Source organism: Nelumbo lutea, chromosome 5 (assembly GCF_056320005.1).
Source record: "Nelumbo lutea isolate HS-2025 chromosome 5, American lotus-T2T, whole genome shotgun sequence".
In the NCBI taxonomy this organism is placed as follows: Eukaryota; Viridiplantae; Streptophyta; class Magnoliopsida; order Proteales; family Nelumbonaceae; genus Nelumbo; species Nelumbo lutea.
Window position 1 is genome coordinate 36368790 of NC_142688.1, and position 19666 is coordinate 36388455.

Below are 19666 nucleotides of genomic sequence, written 5' to 3' on the forward strand. Positions count from 1 at the left end.
GAACCGAAGTGACAGGTAATAAATCCCAATAGCTTCCCAGTAGACTTCGAATATTGCGGGATGATATCGCATAACGACAAGCCTTATCTTCGCCCCATCCGAATCGGGTGGCGAGAATAAAGTTCATTGGCTGATACGTTACTCCCCGTCTAAAGCGGAATCGGATCTCATTCATTCAGGCTGCAAATCTCGGAACTATTCCGAGAAACCTGCAATAACTCAGCTATATAAAGGCATCAACCCCTCCATGGTCCAGGTACGCGCGATTACTTGCATCCAAGCTCTCTATCACTCAGATTTTATCTCGCAATCACGACACAGTACTGACTTAAGCATTAGAGCGACCTTGTCAGGTTAACCGCCCCGGGTGCTCTAATCCTTTGTCTTGCAACTTGGTCCAACTCGCTACACGACTAAGGTCTAAGTCATCCTCCATCTAGGAGCTTCCAGATCGCGCATCATCAATTGGCGTTGTATGTGGGAATATGATTGAAAGGGCATCCCAATTTCTTTACAGTTTCAAACTCAGTCTCAACCTCAATGGCATCTTCCAGCCACAATGGTAAGGGTAACATGAACATCACTAGGGGGCAAGAGCAGAAAATAGTCGCTCCCCAAGGACCCTCGGTGACAATTAGTTAGTTCACCATTCCTCTAACCATATCTGGAGTCCCATCACTGTCCGCACCCCACATTGCCCAACAGGTGAGTGTTCCGCTCCCCCAAGTGAGCGCCACATTATCGGAGCCTTCTGTGATTCCCCCTAGGATTGGACACTCCCAGTTCAGTGACCTTGTCCACAGTGTCGGAACGATGCAGATTCACATGCAGCAGATTCATCAGTTCTAGCAATATTACTTTTATCAACAGTATCAGCAGCAGTTCCCACCACTGCAACCAAACCATTCGGTGAACAACCAGCGCCAATCCCCGCCCCGCAGGGAGAGAACTTCGCAAGTACTGGCTCCCAATTCGAGGCAAACCCCGCCCCAGGGTGTTGTAGGTGATTGACGTACTCCCCCTTCTTCTCGAAGAGAAAGTCCGAGGAATAGACTCGAACCCAGCCAGCCTGAGAGGTGCAGCCATCAAATTTCCCATGTGGCGCACCGATCTGAGGTCTGAGGTGCGGGCTCCAAGAGAGACCCCTCAGTTCCTCGCAGCAGCCAACATCAAACACATGATGAAGAGAAGGCGGCGAGAAGAATCTCTTAACCAGCTCGCCCTACTATTCGAAGTAAAATCGAAGTGCCTAACAACACAGAGGCCAACAGTATAAATGTCGCTCCACCGAAAAAGCAGCATCGGCGACGTTGCAAGACTCGTCATTCATCACCAAGAAATGATCCAGCAGCAAAGCCCAACCATCCGGCTGACCAAGGTCGAGAAAGAGAGAAGGTAAGCTCGGTGGCCATAGGAACAATGCCTACTCTTTTGAGCCGACCTTCTCCCCTAACACCCGAGCTCCTAGCAACCCCAATGCCGAAAGATTTCAAGGTCCCACCGCTAGACAAGTACAATGGGACATTTAATCCCAATGATCATGTTGACACATTCAGTCCCAAATGCACCTCGTCGGGGCCGATGAGGCTTGTGTGTGTGTGGCTTTCTCCACCACGTTCAAAGGAGTAGCTCGGACTTGGTACAGAAACCTGGCATCGAGTACCATCAAAAGTTAGGCGCAGTTCGCAAACATGTTCACGACCCACTTCATCACTAGTAAGAAGTGTCTGAAGTCATAGGAGAGCCTTCTGAACATGGTGCAGGGGGAGGGAGAGTCAACCCACAGCTATATCAAATGCTTCAATGAGACATGCCTGCAAATATCGGACCTTGACCCAGTAGTACGTCTCACCGCAGCACACAAAGGCATCACCCATAAAGTGTTCAAGTGGCACGTTGTAGCCAACAAACCAAAAAACATCACCGAATTCCTCCAGTCGGCAGACCAGTTTATCAACACTGAAGAGGAAATAAACCAAAAAACTGACAACCAGCCAGGAAAAAAAAGGAAGAGGGAGGAAGAGGGAACGAGCAACAAGAAAAGAAAGAAAAGTAAGTCCCCCAAGCGAAGAAGCAAATCCCCCTCGCGAAGTTATAGGTCGGGTCGGCGTTCCAGGACCTCTTCAGAGGAAATGATGAACTACAACCCTTTGAACACGAAGCGAGGAGAGATCTTAATGGCAATAAAGGATTCCCCTATCGTCAGATGGCCACCTAGACTCTGCGGAGACCCAACAACCAGGAACCTAAACGTCTATTGTCACTTTCATCGGGACCATGATCACAACACAGAAAACTATAGAAACCTCCGCGATGAAATTGAAGAGATGATCTATCGTGGGTACTTGAAAAAGTACATTCTACACAAAGAAAAGGAACAGGAGGGAGATCGAAAAAAAGATGCCCTAGAGAGTAGAAGATAGAACGAATAACCACCTTGCCCACTACCAGAAGAGAGACCGATCCGCAGAGTGATTAATATGATCACCGGGGGATCTATTGTAGCGGGGTGCACAGTGGTAGCTGGGAGAACATCATTGCGAGAGCTAAAGCATGAAGCAGAGAACCCACCCAAACAACCTCAGATCGAAGAACCGATCTACTTTACCGATGACGATGCCCTGGCCGTGAAGATGGTCATCAATGACTTTGAAGTAAGGAGGATCTTGGTGGACTCAGGTAGTTTGGCAGATATCCTCTTCAAGGAAACCTTTGACAAGCTACAATTACAACAGAGCGACCTAACACTGGTAAATGCCCCACTAGTAGGGTTCAGCTGAGAAGAAGTTAGGCCTATAGGTCGTGTCACAGTACTAGTGGAGGCGGGCACACGGCCAAATATTGTCCAGTTCGAGCACACATTCCTGGTGGTCACTACCCCATCCCCATACAACGCAATCATATGTCGGCCTATTATGCATGTTTTACACGCAGTAGTATCAACCTACTACCTTGCAATGAAGTTCCCAACGGATTGCGGAGTGGGAGTAGTACGAGATGACCAACTCGAGTCTCGAAGGTGTTATGTGGCTACTCTCAAAATAAAAGCAAAGATAGTAGAGAACGCCGAACTAGAATGACCAACAGACTACATTGAGGAGCGAGCTGCCCCAATGGAAGAGATGGTCCACATACCAATGTCCGAGACTGAACCAACTAAGACTCCCCAGATTGGAGCACACGTAAGCAAACTACTTCAAAACCAACTATTAGGCCAATCTGACAAACAAAACGTAAGCTCGCCCCAGAATGGTGGAGGATAGTTGATGAGGAGGTCGGAAAGCTCCTCGCTGCAGACTTCATCAGGGAGGTCCATACCTGAGCTGTGTCGCAAACCCGATTCTCATGGAAAAAGCCAATGGCAAGTGGCGCATGTGCGCCGACTACACCGACCTGAACAGAGTCTGCCCAAAGGATTGCTTCCCCCTACCCAAAATTGACCGCCAGGTAAATGCGATCTCAGGGCACGAGTTGCAGAGTTTCATGGACACCTAGTCTGGCTATAATCAGATTAGGATGGACATGGCTAACCAAGACAAAACTGCCTTTGTAACTGAACTAGGGCTATACTACTATAAAGTTATGCCCTTTGGTTTGAAAAACGGTGGAGTAACCTTTCAGCGACTTGTAAATAAAATTTTTTAGCCTTTGATTGGCAATAAACTAGAGTGTTATGTTGACGACATGGTTGTAAAGACACAGTTTTCTGAATATTTAATTAATGATTGAGACATTGTTTTCCAAATTTTAAGAAAATATAATATGAAATTAAATCCGAATAAGTGTGTTTTCGGAATCACTTCGAGAAAATTTTTAGGATACATAGCCAACCGACATGGTATCAAAGCCAACCCAGAAAAGATGAAGGCAATTATGGATATAAGTCCACCTCGGAAAATAAAAGAAGTCCAAAGGCTGACTGGCCAGGTAGCAGCCCTAAGTTGTTTCATGTCCAAGTCGGCAAGTCAATGCCTCCCCTTCTTTAAAGCCATTAAAAAGAATGAGACTTTCAAATGGACTAAAGAATTCCAGCTCGCGTTTGACGAGCTCAAAAGGTATCTAAGTACCACCCCGGTATTAACCCGACCTAAGGAAGGCGATGTTTTGAAGTTGTACCTCTCCGCGAGTGAGGAGGTAATCATCTCAGTACAAATTAGGGAGGTAGACTGGGTTCAATGGCTCATCTACTATGTAAGTGAGGTAATGCATGACGTAGAGACCAAATACCCCGACATCAAGAAGTTGGCGTACGCACTAGTGGTAGCAACTTTAAAATTATGCCCCTACTTCAAAGCCCATACCATTGTTGTCCTTACAGATAGACCTCTGAGGCACATCCTACTTAAACCTGAGGTGTCCGGGAGGTTGATGAAGTGGTCCATCGAGCTCAACGAATACGACCTCCGGTTTGAACCACAACCAACAATCAAAGCCCAAGTCTTGATAGACTTCGTAGCAGAATGCACGTTCAGCACACCGGCCCCTAAACTGACTGAGCCCGCTCGTACGTTAGAAGCATCAACCAGTGTGGCACCGGTCCTGGTCGTAGCAGTACCGACCTGGATTGAAAAGCCCCGGATCCTCTATGTCGATGGGTCGTCTAACCAACGAGGAAGCAGAGCGGGACTAATATTGTATGGCCTGAGCGAGGTAAAGCTGGAGTATGCTCTCCGGTTCAGATTCGAGGCATTGAACAACGAGGCAGAGTATGAGGCGCTAATTGTCAGGCTCAACTTAGCAAAGGAAATGGGAACGAAACACCTCATCGTCTACAGTGACTCTTAATTGGTAGTTAAACAAGTCAGCGGTGACTACGAAGCTCGTGACTCGACCATGACACCCTACTTAACCAAAGTCAGAGAGATCCTATCGAGCTTCCGCTCCTACTTCATCAGACAAATCTTGAGGTCTGAGAATGCCAAGGCCAATGCCCCGTCATGTGTAGCAAGTACGAGCAACACACTATGCGGACTGTGTATAGCATTCTCAAGGGGGTAGAAGAGGCCACTCTCGTGTTGCAAGCGGAATCGAGTTGGATTGACCTGCTCATTGATTATCTGCTCCATGGGACCCTACCTATAGAATGCAATGCAGCTCAGAGGGTAGTGCGACAATCGGCCAAGTACATCCTCATAGATAGATGATTGTACAAGAAATCATTCACGCTCCCCTACCTACGTTGCCAATGACCCACAAAAGCTAAGATTGTACTTCACAATATCCATGAAGGTTTATGCGGAGGACACATGGGGGGTAGGGCCCTTGCCCAAAAGGCATTAAGGTAGGGCTACTATTGGCCCACAATAAAAGCATGCGCATTCGAACTCGTCAAGAAATGTGACAGATCTCAAAGGCATGCCAACATCCTCCATCAACCTGCTACTGATTTAAAGTATCTTACTAGCACGTGGCCCTTCGTGTAGTGGGGAATCGACATCCTCGGTCAATTTTAGCCGGCAACCTGACAGAGGAATTTTTTAGTCGTGGCGGTATACTACTTCACTAAGTGGGTGGAATCCGAACCGCTAGTAAGCATTACAGCCTGGAACATGCAAATTTTCTTTTGGAAAAGCATCATATGCCGTTTCAGACTCCCCAAAATCTTGATTTTGAATAACAGGAAGCAATTTGAAGATATTAAATTCTAGAATTGGTGCGCTGAGATGGGGATTCAACAGAACTTCACTTTGGAAGAACATCCACAAGAAAATGAGCAGGCCAAAGTAACAAACAAAGCTATCCTCCGTAGGCTGAAAGCTCGTCTTGCATGAGCTACCCAACATTCTTTGGGCCTACCGAACTACCATCAAGATAGCGATGAGTGAGACCTCCTTTAACCTCACATACGGTACAAAGGCGGTGATCCTGGTAGAAATCGAAGTGCCCATATTGCGACTTAAGACTTATGATGAGGAAGCAAATAATGACGAGCTTCGTACTAACCTGGACCTTGTAGAGGAGGTACGAGACTTGGCCTACATCTGGACTGTAACATACCAGCAGAAAGTAGCTCGGTACTATAACGCTTGGGTCAAGAAGCGGTAGTTTCCTATCGACGATCTAGTCCTATAGAAAGTTATGGTACCTAAGCTCGGCGTGGGTAGGCTCAGATCGAACTGAGAAGGTTCGTACCGTATAAGATGGGTGTACGAGGAAGGCACGTATGAGCTGGAGACTTCGGAAGGGAAGCTGGTACCTCGAGCAAGGAACATCAACAACTTAAGAAAGTAATATGTATCAGTCCACAACTCAAAGTATAAGTCACTCATGAAATCACCAAACTGGTCAAATAGAAGACGAGTTGGAGAGAGGACCATAAGTCACTCCTAGAAGCGTAAGGGCTATGGTGTCGAGCTAATAATAGACCTCAGCACGATAAAATTCCTAGTCGCCTCTTCAGCATAGGCAGCTTAAAAACTCAGTTGCTTTGGCATGGGCAAAGCAAAGTGACCCAAGCACAGATAGGTCGGGTATGTACCCTATAGTGTCTATTCGCCCTGGCATACAATGACGATTAGATTATTCCTACTAGTATCGAGCTCGCCAACTTGAGAGTAATCTATACTTAGAAAAAATTTCACTACTATTTGGTTTAGCTCGCCAGCTCGGGAGTAATCTGCACTTAGAAAAATTTGCACACAAAGATTACAAAACACTTGTATTTCATTGATAAAGAAATTCAAGTACAAAAAAGAGAGAGAAAAAAAAAAAGAGAATTAACCAAGCTCGGAGGCTCAAAACATTGAGCATTACAAAATGGGGAGTCTAAGAAAAGAGGCTTCAATCTATTTGGGGCTCTTCATCCTTAGTGGAGACATCAGCAGGAGGATCTGTCTCCATATGGTCCTCGGCAGCACCAGTCTCCTCTCCCTCGTTATCATGCAAGTCGACATCACTCTCCGCTTCGGAGTCCGAATCCTTGGCAGCTTCAATGGCCATCTCCTTGGTGATCTTCGACGTGGTGATGGCACTAAGATCGAGGTAGCCCATTGTCCCTGCCTCGACCAACCTTTCCCGAAGCTCCATCGAGGACTTGTACTCCTCAACTGCCTTAACCTTGGCCTCCTCCATCGCCTGAAGCAGGAGTTCAGTTCGTTCCTTCATGTGGACCTCGAGGTTCTCAATCTCCCTCTTCAATGTCATTTCACGCTCTTCGAGCTCCTTCTTCTCTGACATCAGCAGAGTTAGTAGCTCCTTCATAGCTTGTGCCTCGTTCTTCAGTTGGTTGATTTCGTTGCGAGCTAAGTTCAGTTCGACGTGGGCATTTCGGGAAGACTCCTTGGCTTCGAGAACCCACTTTAGGTTCACCTCGGACTGATAAGCCAAGACGTGGATGGAGGAGTTCACCTACCAAGAGAAGAAAATGAGTATCAGTATACAAAAAATCTAAGTACAAGACAATTTGAAAGATAAGTTCAAGAACATACCACCATACAATGTATAACTGCTCGGGCCCCGAGCTGAGCAACTGGCAAATCGGCCCAACGAGCGATCTCCTCAGTAAATGCCACATCCTTGCTCTTGAGAAGGCCGAACTTTAGAGTCAAAATGCTCTGAACTGGAGCATCGTTGCCCGAAGAAGTGGCGGTCACTGGAATAGGCTCTGAAGTCGTAGCCTCCTCAAGTATGCGGGGTGGGGTGGCCTTGCCTGAGTCCTCCTTGACCAGATCGATTACGAGAGGCTGCTCGGAAATTGGTGGGTTCTTGGGCTCAGGAACGACAACCTTAGTTGTGGCTGCTTCAGTCTCGATGCGAGCCTTTTTGGAGGCTCTCTTCTTCTTCTTCCCCTTCTCCATGCTCCCGAAGAGCTCATTGGCAGGGATGTCGTCCATGGAAGCTGTGATAAAAAATGAGCTAAGTCAGATACAGTATCGAAAGAAAATGAATAGAAAAAGTACAGCAAGTAGCGACCTACTAGGGGGACTTAGGCCAGCTTGCACGAGCTTCTCCTCGGTCACAAAGTTTTCGAATTTCAGGCCGAGCTCCGCCCAAGATCAGACCTCCTCCCTTATCTTCAGGTCCAGTCTAATGTCAGGGTCCTGGATGGCTACCATCCAGTAAGTCAGGAAGGGCCACCCCTCGGTGTTGCGGACCACAAAGTAATGCCTCTTCCAGGCCAGGACCTTATTAGGGAGCTCGTGCAACAATTTGTACCCGAGACGAGGAGACCAAGTAGTAAGTTTGCCTGTGTTCGGGCAGAATACAGGATGAGTTTTTCTTAATGGAAAGGATCAAAGAGAAGAAATCGAGGTCAAGGGGGCGGTTGTAATCATGGAAAAGAGAAATGGTCCCTACGATATTACGGATAGAGTTCAGGTGTAGCTGGTTTATGGTAATGTAAAAGAATTTAATGATATCGATTATAAGAGGGTGAAGTGAAAGATGCAGACCAGCTACGAGCTGCTCCTCGAAGACTACGATATCGTTGTGATCATGATTTCAAGGAAAGTTGCCTAAAGGGATGCTATACACAAGGGCGTTAGGGAGTCTGTACCGGGATACTAAGGCTACGAGCCTATCCGCCATCATTATCGATGGGGCAAAGTTGTCTGGCAGCTGACCTCGGTGTGAGGTGGAAGTTGATTTACCAGAAGCTTCTCGCTCCCCCCGAGGTGAGTCCACCTTGGGCGGACTGAGGACCACGTCCTATCCTAAAGTGACCACCTCGGTAGGATGAAGATCCACGGTCTGAGCCGAGGTACCCACTTTGGCCCCAGCGGACTCGCCGCTCCTGTCTAGAAGACTATCTAAGCTAAGACAAGACATATTAAAGGAAATGACAACGGAATCAAAAGGAAGAAAGCAAAGGAAGGTGGACTCACCAAAAGGAAGACCGAAGAAAAGGAGGCGACCTCAGACCTAGAAAAGGCTAATACCGAACTAGAAGAGTTGAGTGCGACCTCAAAGATTGTGGACTTGTGGACATGTGAAGAAGAAAATGGGCCCTTTGGAAGTATATCTAGGAATCAACGGTCAAGTTCAACACGATCCGATGACTCATAGGAAAACCGGTTGCACGCCCCCCCCCCCCGAGGTTGAAATTGATTTAGCGCGTGTTTTGACGTCCGCGGAGTCTATATTCGGCTTAACGTCCGGCGTATCAGGTATGCGATCTGAGTCACTTCCTGGTTGAACCGGACCATCAAACAAGTCTAACCAACAACTCCCCCTCCACATTACCTATATTCCGTGCCAAATCCACCTAAGCTCATCGTGAACTCGCCATGCTGGGTTAGGACCCCTGCCACGAGGAGTGGGGGCAATTAATGAGGAGTAATTTGGCACGACCTAGTAAATAAAAGTCACGTGGATGCATCTGCATGTAGGATGACAACTCAACAAGGGAAACCCACAATAACTTAGCTATATAAAGGCATGAACCCCTCCATGGTCCAGGTACGCGCGATTACTTGCATCAAAGCTCTCTAGCACTCAGATTCTAGCTCGCAATCACGACACAGTACTGACTTAAGCATCAAAACGACCTCGTCGGGTTAACCACCTTAGGTGCTCTAATCCTCTATCTTGCAGCTTGGTCCATCTCGCTACATGACTAAGGTCTAGGTCATCCTCCGCTAGGAGCTTCCAAATCGCGCATCATCAAATCTCGTACAGAGCTGTGGGGTTATTGTTTTCTTCATCTATGAAGGCAACGCAAATGAGATGCCACTGTACCGCAGGGGGAGGGGTGGAGGGCTTCTATGTTGATTCAATTGCGTTGACTGAGCTGTTTCTAAGAAACTACTTAAGATTTAATTTTTTTTGCTCATGCCTCATGTAAACCTATTTTTGACGTTGGAGTTTTTTTATCAAATATGGATATGGGTTTTGTTCAGTTATGTTTGAGTTGACCCTGGATGCCATGTGTTGTTTATGTGGCCGCCTGATCTCTTTGGCTCTGTCAATGTCGTGTCACCTATGCAACCTAGCTTATCTCCTCGGCCATGTCAGAACCATGCCATGTGGATAAACGTGACCAAGACAGGAGATCATCACGCAGATGGGGATAACTCCATTGGAGATTAGGTCTTATCGCAAAGACCTCGGCAGTTAACCTTATCCTGACAACCCCGGAAGCCTCATCCGATCAAGACACAAATCGTCGGCTATAAAAAGGTACCTCTCGCTTAAGGTAAAAGATCCAACTTTTGACTCCCATACTGTTATTCTACTCAGACCAGCATCCTTCTCTAACTGCTCAGCCCGATCGCCCATTACTTTCTACTGACTTGAGTGTCGAAGTATCTACTCGGGGATGACTCCCAGGCCTCTAACCTTTTTTTGGTTTCAAATCTCATTGCGCAACATCGTCCTTCGACCTCGACACCGCCCAATTGGCAAAGATTATCTTACTACAACCTCAGTTCAACCATTACCTTGGAACAAGCAGCATCTGGTTTCTCAACTCATATAACACCAACTACGGCAGCCACTGGCCACTTAGAGCTTAAGAAAAAGGCTAAGAGAGAATACAAATATGTAGGGTGTAAAATCTTGTATTTTGTATCATTTTGGCATGTATTTACACTATATATTTGTATTTGTACTCTATTCGAGCTGAGCCTTAACAGCCCCATCTCTATTGAGTTTAACTCCAAATCCTAGGAGGGGATTGCCAAAACCAATATAGACATCCTAGAATCACTTGATAAAGTTTTGGCATTAGAGTTTGTAAGAAAAATGTATGGGATTTACAAATATTACTCCCATGTCTCATGCAAATAAAATTATTTTCCTTGTAAACACATAGTATAACAGAGCAAAGATAAACGAACTTGGTCCATAGTTTTCATTGAAGAGGTAAGCCATTCATGAAAGCTTAATATAACCTGCCCCGGTTGCATCTCTAATCTTTCTATACCATGTTCAATTAAATTAAAAGCTAAGCCGTCTTAGCTCAGCTGGTAGAGCGCGTGGCTTTTAACCACGTGGTCGTGGGTTCGATTCCCACAGACGGCGTTTTGTAATTGATATTGCAGTTCTTTTTCGTTTTCAAAAACAAACGGACTGTGGAAGTGGAACACTCCTTGAGCAAGCCATTTTACAAGTTATCCCTTCTGTTTTTTAAACATTATCTTCGTTCCTAGGTTCTTCCTATGCGTTGTAATCTGTATCAAATGTAGTGTGAAAAACCTCATTTTCAGTTCTACAGTTCTACTCCACTCCCTATTCCCAAGATTTCAGGTTGGCCAGAGTCTATAAAGTATAAACTGCTTAAGTAGTTAAATTAGAAGAATTATTGACGTATAATCAGTAGTCTCTCCTTAATTAACTTTCCCTTACTAGATCAAGATAGTCAATATGTTCGGTTGCCCAGCAATCCAATTGAACCAAATGCAAGGAGAGGAAGAGTAAACAAGAATTTTGGTTGTAGAGAAGGATTTTTTTTTATTGACAATCAAAATAGATTTAATTTTTTTTTCTTCTTTTTTTTTTGGTTACCCTTGAAGAATTATGACTTAGTGAGATCCCTCTACCTGTAACAAGTTTTCCACTTTTTCTCTGAGATTATGACTCTAGCAAGTGATGCAACTATAAGTAGTGGATTTCAAAAAAGTGTGGCCTCAATAGTTAATATCTATATTTTGAATTTAAGATTTAATTAGAAGAGTAATATTACAAAAAAGAACTTGAGATGAGAGAGAGAGAGAGAGAAGGATTTTACCAAATTGAATGGTAGGTTCTCCTCGTCTCTAGCACAACAAAATTTCTTATAATGATGCATGGGATATAAAAGAATTTGATCAAAGAATATGAACAATAATATAACCAAGTGACCAAAGACGCCAGATAGCCAAGACCAACATTACGTAATGGCGTTTTAGAGAGTTAAGAAGGATTAATTGTCTTAATCTATCAGGGAGGGAGTCTGCTGGAAGGATCTAGAGAGAATTAATAGTGAATTCATCTGTGGTCTTTTTTGCATTTTTTAATTTGAAAAATAAATAGATCACATGTCTGAGAGGAGATAAGAAAGGTCTATATATTCAAGGCTTCAAGCACTGAGGTAATAGGACCCATCGTCTCACATTCTCCCCTCTCTGTTATAATATAGATACCTTCAACTCAAAGAAGCTTGACTACCAAAAAAACTGAAATTGCGCTTTTACTCTTGCTAATATTGTTAGTAACCTAACAAATGGCACATGCTATATACTATTCTATATAATAACTCAGTAATATATCTCTCCTACCCACTTCAAATCTGCCACAAACAAGGGATGTACAGTGAACTACGTAACTCAATGAAGAGAGAGACACGCCAGTAATCTGTATAAATGTACCTAGATGTATTAACTCTTGAATGGCTTACGTAGTCCATTGCAAGACTTGTTTGTAAACATATCCATATATATCATAAAACAACTCCTATACGTAGTTGTTTTCCAAATCCATGCTTTTCATAAAACAACTTTCTTAGTCTCAGTATAGGAGTCGAATTCATACAACAGCAGGTAAAAGAGTAAATTTGGCGAGTTATGGTCGATTGTCGTCTGTATTTTTCAAGTTTCAGATGAAGAGAAAGCCAACACAGTGAGTAAACCCAACTACCCAAGCAAGCAAATCATGAAATAATAAAGTAATCCATTAGTTCCTTTTGTAACAATCCATAGGCACATTGTTTCCCACTTTTTTTCTATAGAGTTTCCGTGAATCAATTCGTAATCAACAAAGGAATGGTACAGAAAATGAGGGAAATCCTCCGGCATTTAATACAGAGTACAGAGTATGTTGGACGCATTTTCAACTTCTGGATCGCTTCTGAGAAACAAACTTAAGATTTTATAACATGGCAGTTTGGTGAAGCGGAAGTAACGATGTCGTCGCTGGTGAATCTCGTGTAGACAATTCCCTTGTTTCCTATTTGGTGCTTCATTGACTTTGTAAGTCATGATGGTAAAAAAATTATTATCCACATGAACGAAGACGAGTTGCCACTGTACCGCAGGGGAGGGCTTCTCTGTTGATTCAATTGCGTTGACTGAGCTTCTTCTAAGATGCTACGATAGCTTTATTACAAAGTTAATTTTTTCTCGCTCATGTCTCATCTAAACCTATTTTTGACTCTGGGATTTTTTATCAAACATAGATTATCGATTTTCTGGGTTTCTCATCAGCTCATACAACACCAGAAGCTACTGCAGCCCTCCCAGATGGGCACTTGGATTTAATGGTTATGGTAGTGGAGAGTGGAGAGGGAGGAGGTAGAGGTGGTGGAGGCGGTAGCTTGGGCTATGGCTAGCTCGGATCATGGTTCTAGGAGTGGTATTGGCTATGGTGGAGGCGGCAGTGGCCATGGTTATGGATCTGGAGTAATTGTTTTGGGTGACCCGTCAAATGATCTATGTAAATGACTTTTTTTCTTGATTTTAATACAAGTGATCAGGGATCAAGTTTTCTAAACTACATTTTTGCTAGGAATATGCATATCGTATTAATTTAATCAATACAGATATTGAAAAAAAAAAAAGAAGATAAAAATAGACATTAGTGAAATAATAGATTGATGGAAATATGTTAGTTACCTTACATAAAAAAAGAGAAATCAGAAAGTTAAATCTTGTATCATTTTTATTTTGAGTTTTGGGACAAAATGGTGACCTGGGCAGATCATTAGAAACTGAGTTGTTGAAACCTTAATGATTTTCCAATAATTATCATGGGTTTCTAATGGATCAGTCAATGTTTCAGAATTTTGAAAAAGGATGTTCTAAAAAACTAAAATGACAATCAGTTCCTAAGTTTTCGGATATAAGAATCCATCTAATCCTTGTGTTACAACATTGGTAATGGTTATGGTTCTACGAGCAACAATGGATATTGACGTTGCGCGATCCGGACACTCCTAACTTGCAGACGCTTGGCTCCTAGCTGGTGATCGATGGTACCTGAGAAGAGGAAGGCAAAGGGTTCTCGGGGAGCTCGCCCGGTGGTAATACTCCGATGCTTAAGTAAGAATACTTGGGAGAGCTGTAAGGGATGCAAAGAGAGCTAAGAATACAGATAGCGCTAGATTGGTAAGATTCATGATTGATTCAAGACACCTTCGCCCCTTCGACCCTGGGGCTTTTAAATGCAGATGTTCTTGTCAAATCGGGCGTAACCGCCAATGGCCCTCCGTCGCAGCTGTTATTTACCAAGGTTGCGCAGGTGACTGTTGCAGAGTACAGCCCAATCGGATGAGAGACACGACCCGAAAAGGACAGACACGCCACCACCTATAGAGAGACGTTGGTGCAGTCTGCTGGGCTGGCAGGGACTGCGCCGTCAGTCAAGAGACGTGATGCAGTCTGATGGGTACGGTCTCGTCAGATAAGAAGCTTCCTGAGAACGCCACGTCGCTTAACATCGAGCTGCTTTGTAGTGAGCTATCCCATAGCGAGCTGCCTTGTAGCAAGCTCCTGGATGTGTCCCGAGGTGATTTCGCCTGAGGTTGCCTTTGGGCAGTCTTCTTGCTTATGTAATGGAGTGAGCTAATTCTCTTAGCTCGCGAGCTGGGATAGACTTGACTTAGAGTATTCCCTTTCTACACACTGGGGTCCGTGATCTCGCACTGTTGTGAGCTCATTCTGTGGCAAGCTGTAATGTAGCGAGTTGTCCTGCGAGGACCTTAGCGAGCTCATTACTCAGTTGTAGCTAGGCTGTCATGCTGAGCTTTTGCTTATGCTGAGTCACATCCATGTGTCGCCTTCTTAGGAGGTCGGGTCAAATCACCCTCCATCAATTGCCCCCCACTCCTCAGGCTAAGGATTCTACTTTGGCGCAAGGAGTTCATGGAGTGTAACGGGTGGATTTGACTCGAAATTCAAACTTGATTAACCAATTGCATTAAATACACACACGGATGTTAAGGGATTCCTGGACTTTTCGAATGCCAAAAAGTGTGCCAAAATGGCTCTCACTCCAAAAGTCGTACAGCCGACATTACCTTAATCATGGAAGACGTGTAGCTAGTCACATTTTGGTTTCAAAAGACGTGCGGTCAGCTTAACTACAAACCGTCAGATTCACCTTATTCTGAACCATCGGTTTATGGGCACAATGGCTATAAATAGGAGGGCCCCAGGCCTCATTTCCTTCATGCCAACTTGCCTTGCCTTCAGATTTGAGGTCGCTCCTTCACCTAGCTGCCCAAGCTCTTCTCCTGTTCACACTGTCTTTTCGGTTCAACTTTTCCCTGGTGAGTCTTATCACTTTGTCAGCATGTCTAGGTATTCGTACAACGTCTTTCCTCGGGGCGATAACCAAGATGACACCCCTTCAAGCTCAGGGGGAGCTTGGGGGCAAGTTCCGGAGGCTCAGGAGGCCTCTGGCGAGATGGCTTTCACCTCCCGAGGCAGGGAGCCGGATAGCTTTGGTCCTTCCTCCATGTCGATAGAGAGACTTAGGACCTTGGTTCTACAATTTAACCTCCCTAGAAACCTCATCTATAGTCTCCCATCCGGTGACTATCCTTGGGAACACGGTCACGATGAGATCGTGATCTTCCAGGAGCAGCTCATCGCTGGCCTCCATCTTCCTCTGCACCCTTTGATAGTGGAGGTATTAAACCACTTTAACGTCACTATAGACCAGCTTCACCCTAACTCAATCCGAAATGTAGTTGGGACACTTTCTTTATTTTATGAATATTGTCTTCCTCTTGACCTCAACATCTTCTCCACCATCCTTTCCATTTAGAATGCTTCCCCCAGAGCGCCTCCAAAAAGGTGTTCCTATTATTTTTCTCCCCATTCCGACTTCAAGCTCTTGCACGAGCTGGGGAATAGGATCCCGGCCTGGAAGCGGGACTATTTTGTAGTTCACAACCCCGAAGGGTGGCTCTTCCCAACCCACTGGAGGGTCACCATCCAGGATTTGGGTGTGGACTTGGATTCCAAAGTTCGGGAGACGCTGCAATCCTGGACAGTGGTTGGCTTCCATTAGTCGGACAACTTGACCGAGGACAAGCTCGCGCATGTCGGCCTAAGTCCTGGTAGGTCGCCTTTTAGGTTGCGCAATGCCTTGTAAATTTTTTTTTACTGGACTAATGCCTTGTGATTTTTGGCTGCCATCATGTCTGGTGTAGACGCGTGCCGCCTTCTGTCCAGCAACCAGAAGCATAGGGCGAAGAGGTCGCACCCTAACCGAGCTTCCACTTCCGGGAGCGCTGAGTTCGAGGTTATTGATCCAACCTTCGTTCCACCACCGCCTGAGGTCCCACTGGTCCCATTCGAGGGAGTAGCCACGGAAGGTGGCGCAGAAGAGAACGAGGTCCCGGCGCAAGGGCAGTTCCCTCCGCCTGAGCAGTCCCACCCCTTCGCCTTCCTGCGGTTCCCTACTAGAGAGTGGGAAAGCGTCACCGACTTCACCATGGCTTCGCAAAGGAGCCGAAAGGCGGTCTCCCATGAGGAGGTCGCCATTTGGGGAGAGGTAGGCCCTAAGCAGCTCGCCAGGCTAGCTTCCGCTCACTGCATGGTGGTCAGTGGCTACTTTTTTCTTCTTTTCCCTTCTTCTCCTTCTTCTTTCTTTTTTGACCTCGACCTTTTGTTGGCAGGTGAACTCCGCCATCCACACCATGGCCCTCCAAACCAACATTCACTCTGGCGACACTCTCGCTCAGAGGTCTACCGTGCAAAAGCTCTAGGGTGAGCTCGACCGGGCCCGAGGTGAAGTCCTTCAAGCTCAAAAGGGGAGCGAGGCCCAGGAACTGCTCGTCCGGGACCAGGAGGCATAGATCACCCAGCTATTTGAGGAGAGCGCTCACTATCGGGAGGAGTCATCGAGGGTGGCAGTGGAGAGGGAGTTTCTTCGTCAGCAGGTCCAGGACTTGGAGTCCATGCTTTAGCATCAAACTCGGAACTTCGACACCATGGTGGAGGCTCAGTGAGCTAAGGCGGTGTGGGACTTCAAGGACTCCCAGGAGTACCACGACCTCCAAGTAGAGTTCAGCTCAAGCTCCTACCATTCTGGATTTAAACTCTATTGTTGGCTGGTCTGGAAGAAGTTCTCCGTGCTCAACATTGAGGGCATAACGTTGAAGGGTCTGGATCTAGAGACGATGGACTTGGCAGAGAAGGAGGAGCCTAACTCTCCAGAGGATGACGAGGATGTGGAGGTAGTGGATCCTTGAGGTTGGCTGCTGCTCTTCTTTTTCTTTGAATGAACTCTGGTTGTTCCCGGGTGTTTGGACCTGGTTTTAAATATTTCTTCTCTTGATGAACTTTCTCGGGCTGTTAGGCCCTGTTTTTTATTTGTGTTCTAATGAACTTCTCCCAGGTTGTTAGGCTCTGTTTTTTGTTTATAAAAGTTAGTAATGAAATGTTTTGTCTTTTTCTGCTAAGTATTGTGTGCTCTTTACTTTCTACCAAAATGATTTTATCACTTGAGTTGTTAGAGCTACATGTACGAAGTAGGATCTTTCGGTAGTTGTTACCCCGAGTCGTTCCTCCATACTTGGGGTAGTCTTATGGTATACCCCGAGGTGGTTATCATTGTAAGCCCGAGCTGTGTGCACCTGGATTGAGTTTGCATAGGTTGTCTCTTATCGGGTTCAACTAGTATACCGAGGTGAGCTACGCTTCACAGGGCCCACACCCGAGCTGCCTGTGCCTTCGGTATTAATACCTAGCCTATGTCGATGAAACAGTTAAGTCTTATACAGTGCCGAGGTCTTAGTTAGCTCGGCGTTGTAGCCCTTAGGCTGAGGGAGTGCCGAGGTCTATGTTAGCTCGGCATTTTGGCCCTTAGGCTCTAGGAGTGACTTGTGTCCTACTCAATAATTCGACAAAGCCATAGAGGCGACTCGGTCTTATTGCGCCAAGGTCGTCGTTAGCTCGGCTTTTTGGCCCTTAGGCTTTGGGAGTGACCCGTGGTCTACTCAGTAGTTTATAGGTAATTCTGCCTTAAGTTGACAATATTTCATGCCCGGGATACTTGTTTCCCTTCTAGGGTTTCGAGCTCATATGTTTCTTCCCCGAGCAATCGCTTTACTCAGTAGGGTCCTTTCCAATTTGGCCCGAGCTTATCAACACCGGGCTCAGGCACCATAACTTTACGAAGGACCAGGTCGCTGATGCGAAGGTTCTGCTTCTTGATCCTAGCGTTATAGTACCGAGCTACTCTCTACTAGTAGGCCACAGTCCTAATATATGCGATGTCCCGTACTTCGTCAAGCAGGTCGAGGTTGGTGCGTAGCTCGCCTTCATTTGCCTTTGTCATCATACGCTTCTAGTCGTAGTGAGGAAACCTCGATCTCGGCTGGGATGACTATTTTAGAGCCATAGGTGAGGTTGAAGGGAGTCTCGCCTGTAGCAGTCTTCATTGTGGTCCAATAAGAAGCCCATAGAACATTGGGTAGCTCATCTGCCCATAGTTCTTTAGCTTGGTCCAGGCATGCCTTCAATCCGCGGAGGATAACTCTATTCGTGACTTCCGCTTGGCCGTTTGCTTGATGGTGTGCGACTGAGGTAAAGCTTTGTCGAATTCCCATCTCTTGGCACCAGTTCTAGAATTTAATGTCCTCGAACAGCTTACCATTGTTAGAGATCAGTACCCTAGGTAGCCCGAAGCGGCACACTATACTTTTCCAAAAGAAGCTCTGTACGTTCCAAGCTGTGATCGCTATGAGAGGTTCGACTTCTACCCACTTAGTGAAATAATCAGCTGCTAGCACTAAGAACCAACTCTGGCCTGTTGCTGGTGGAAATGGTCCGAGTATATCGATCCCCCACTATGCAAAAGGCCACGGGTTGGTGAGATACTTCAACTCGGCGGAAGGTTGATGGTGGATATTGGCATGCTTCTGGCACTTGTCACACTTTCTGACAAGCTCGATTGCATCCGCTTTCATTGTTGACTAGTAGTACCCCTGTCGTAGCGCTTTTTGGATGAGGGCCCTACCCCCCAAGTGTTCGCCGCACAGGCCCTCAAAAGTGTCACAGAGCACGAACTCAGCTTCGGAAGGTCACAAGCAGCGTAGCTAGGGGAGTGTGTAGGATCTTTGGTGTAGCCGTTAGTCTATTATGATCTATTTGGCCACCTGAAGCTCTACCCTTCTGGAGGCATTGCGGTCTGCAGGAGGGTCCCGTATAGCAGGAAGCTTGCGAGCGGATCAATCCAGCTCAACTCTACTTGAACCACAGGAGCGACCTCCTCTTCCCCCCGAGAATGCTAGGTTGAGGCAAGTTCTCTACATACACGGTTCTCATGGTATTATCACTGGTGCTGGCTAATCGGGACAGAGCAACGACCTCAGCGTTCTCCAATCTCGGGATTTGCTTGATGAAGTGTGACTGGAAGTTGAGCAGGGCCTCCCTTACTTTGGCTAAGTAGGCGATCATGGTTGGTTCGTGAGTTTCGTATTTGCCTGTGACTTGATTAACCACAAGCTGGGAATCACTGCAAATGACGATATGCTTGGATTTCACTTCCTTGGCTAGAGCTAGCCCGGTTATTAACGCCTCGTACTCTGCTTCATTATTGGATGTCGCAAACTTGAAGCGCAGTGCGTACTCTAGTTTTGTGCCGCTTGGACCATACAAAACAATTTTGGCCCTACTGCCCTGCTGGTTTGACGAGCCATCTACGTGAAGGATCCAGGGCTCCTCATCCCAGTTCGCACTTGGCCAAAATAGGAGAGATGCCGCACTAGTTGCTACCTCACGGTGCTCGAGCTCAACCGGCC

At 46.1% G+C, this 19666-nt stretch overlaps 1 non-coding gene across 1 annotated transcript; it reads left to right on the top strand.

The window, feature by feature from the left end:
• The first annotated feature begins 10886 nt into the window (after positions 1-10886).
• TRNAK-UUU (transfer RNA lysine (anticodon UUU)) lies at positions 10887-10959 on the top strand. Its single transcript has one exon. It is a non-coding gene; the product is annotated as a tRNA-Lys (tRNA).
• Positions 10960-19666: the final 8707 nt, after the last annotated feature.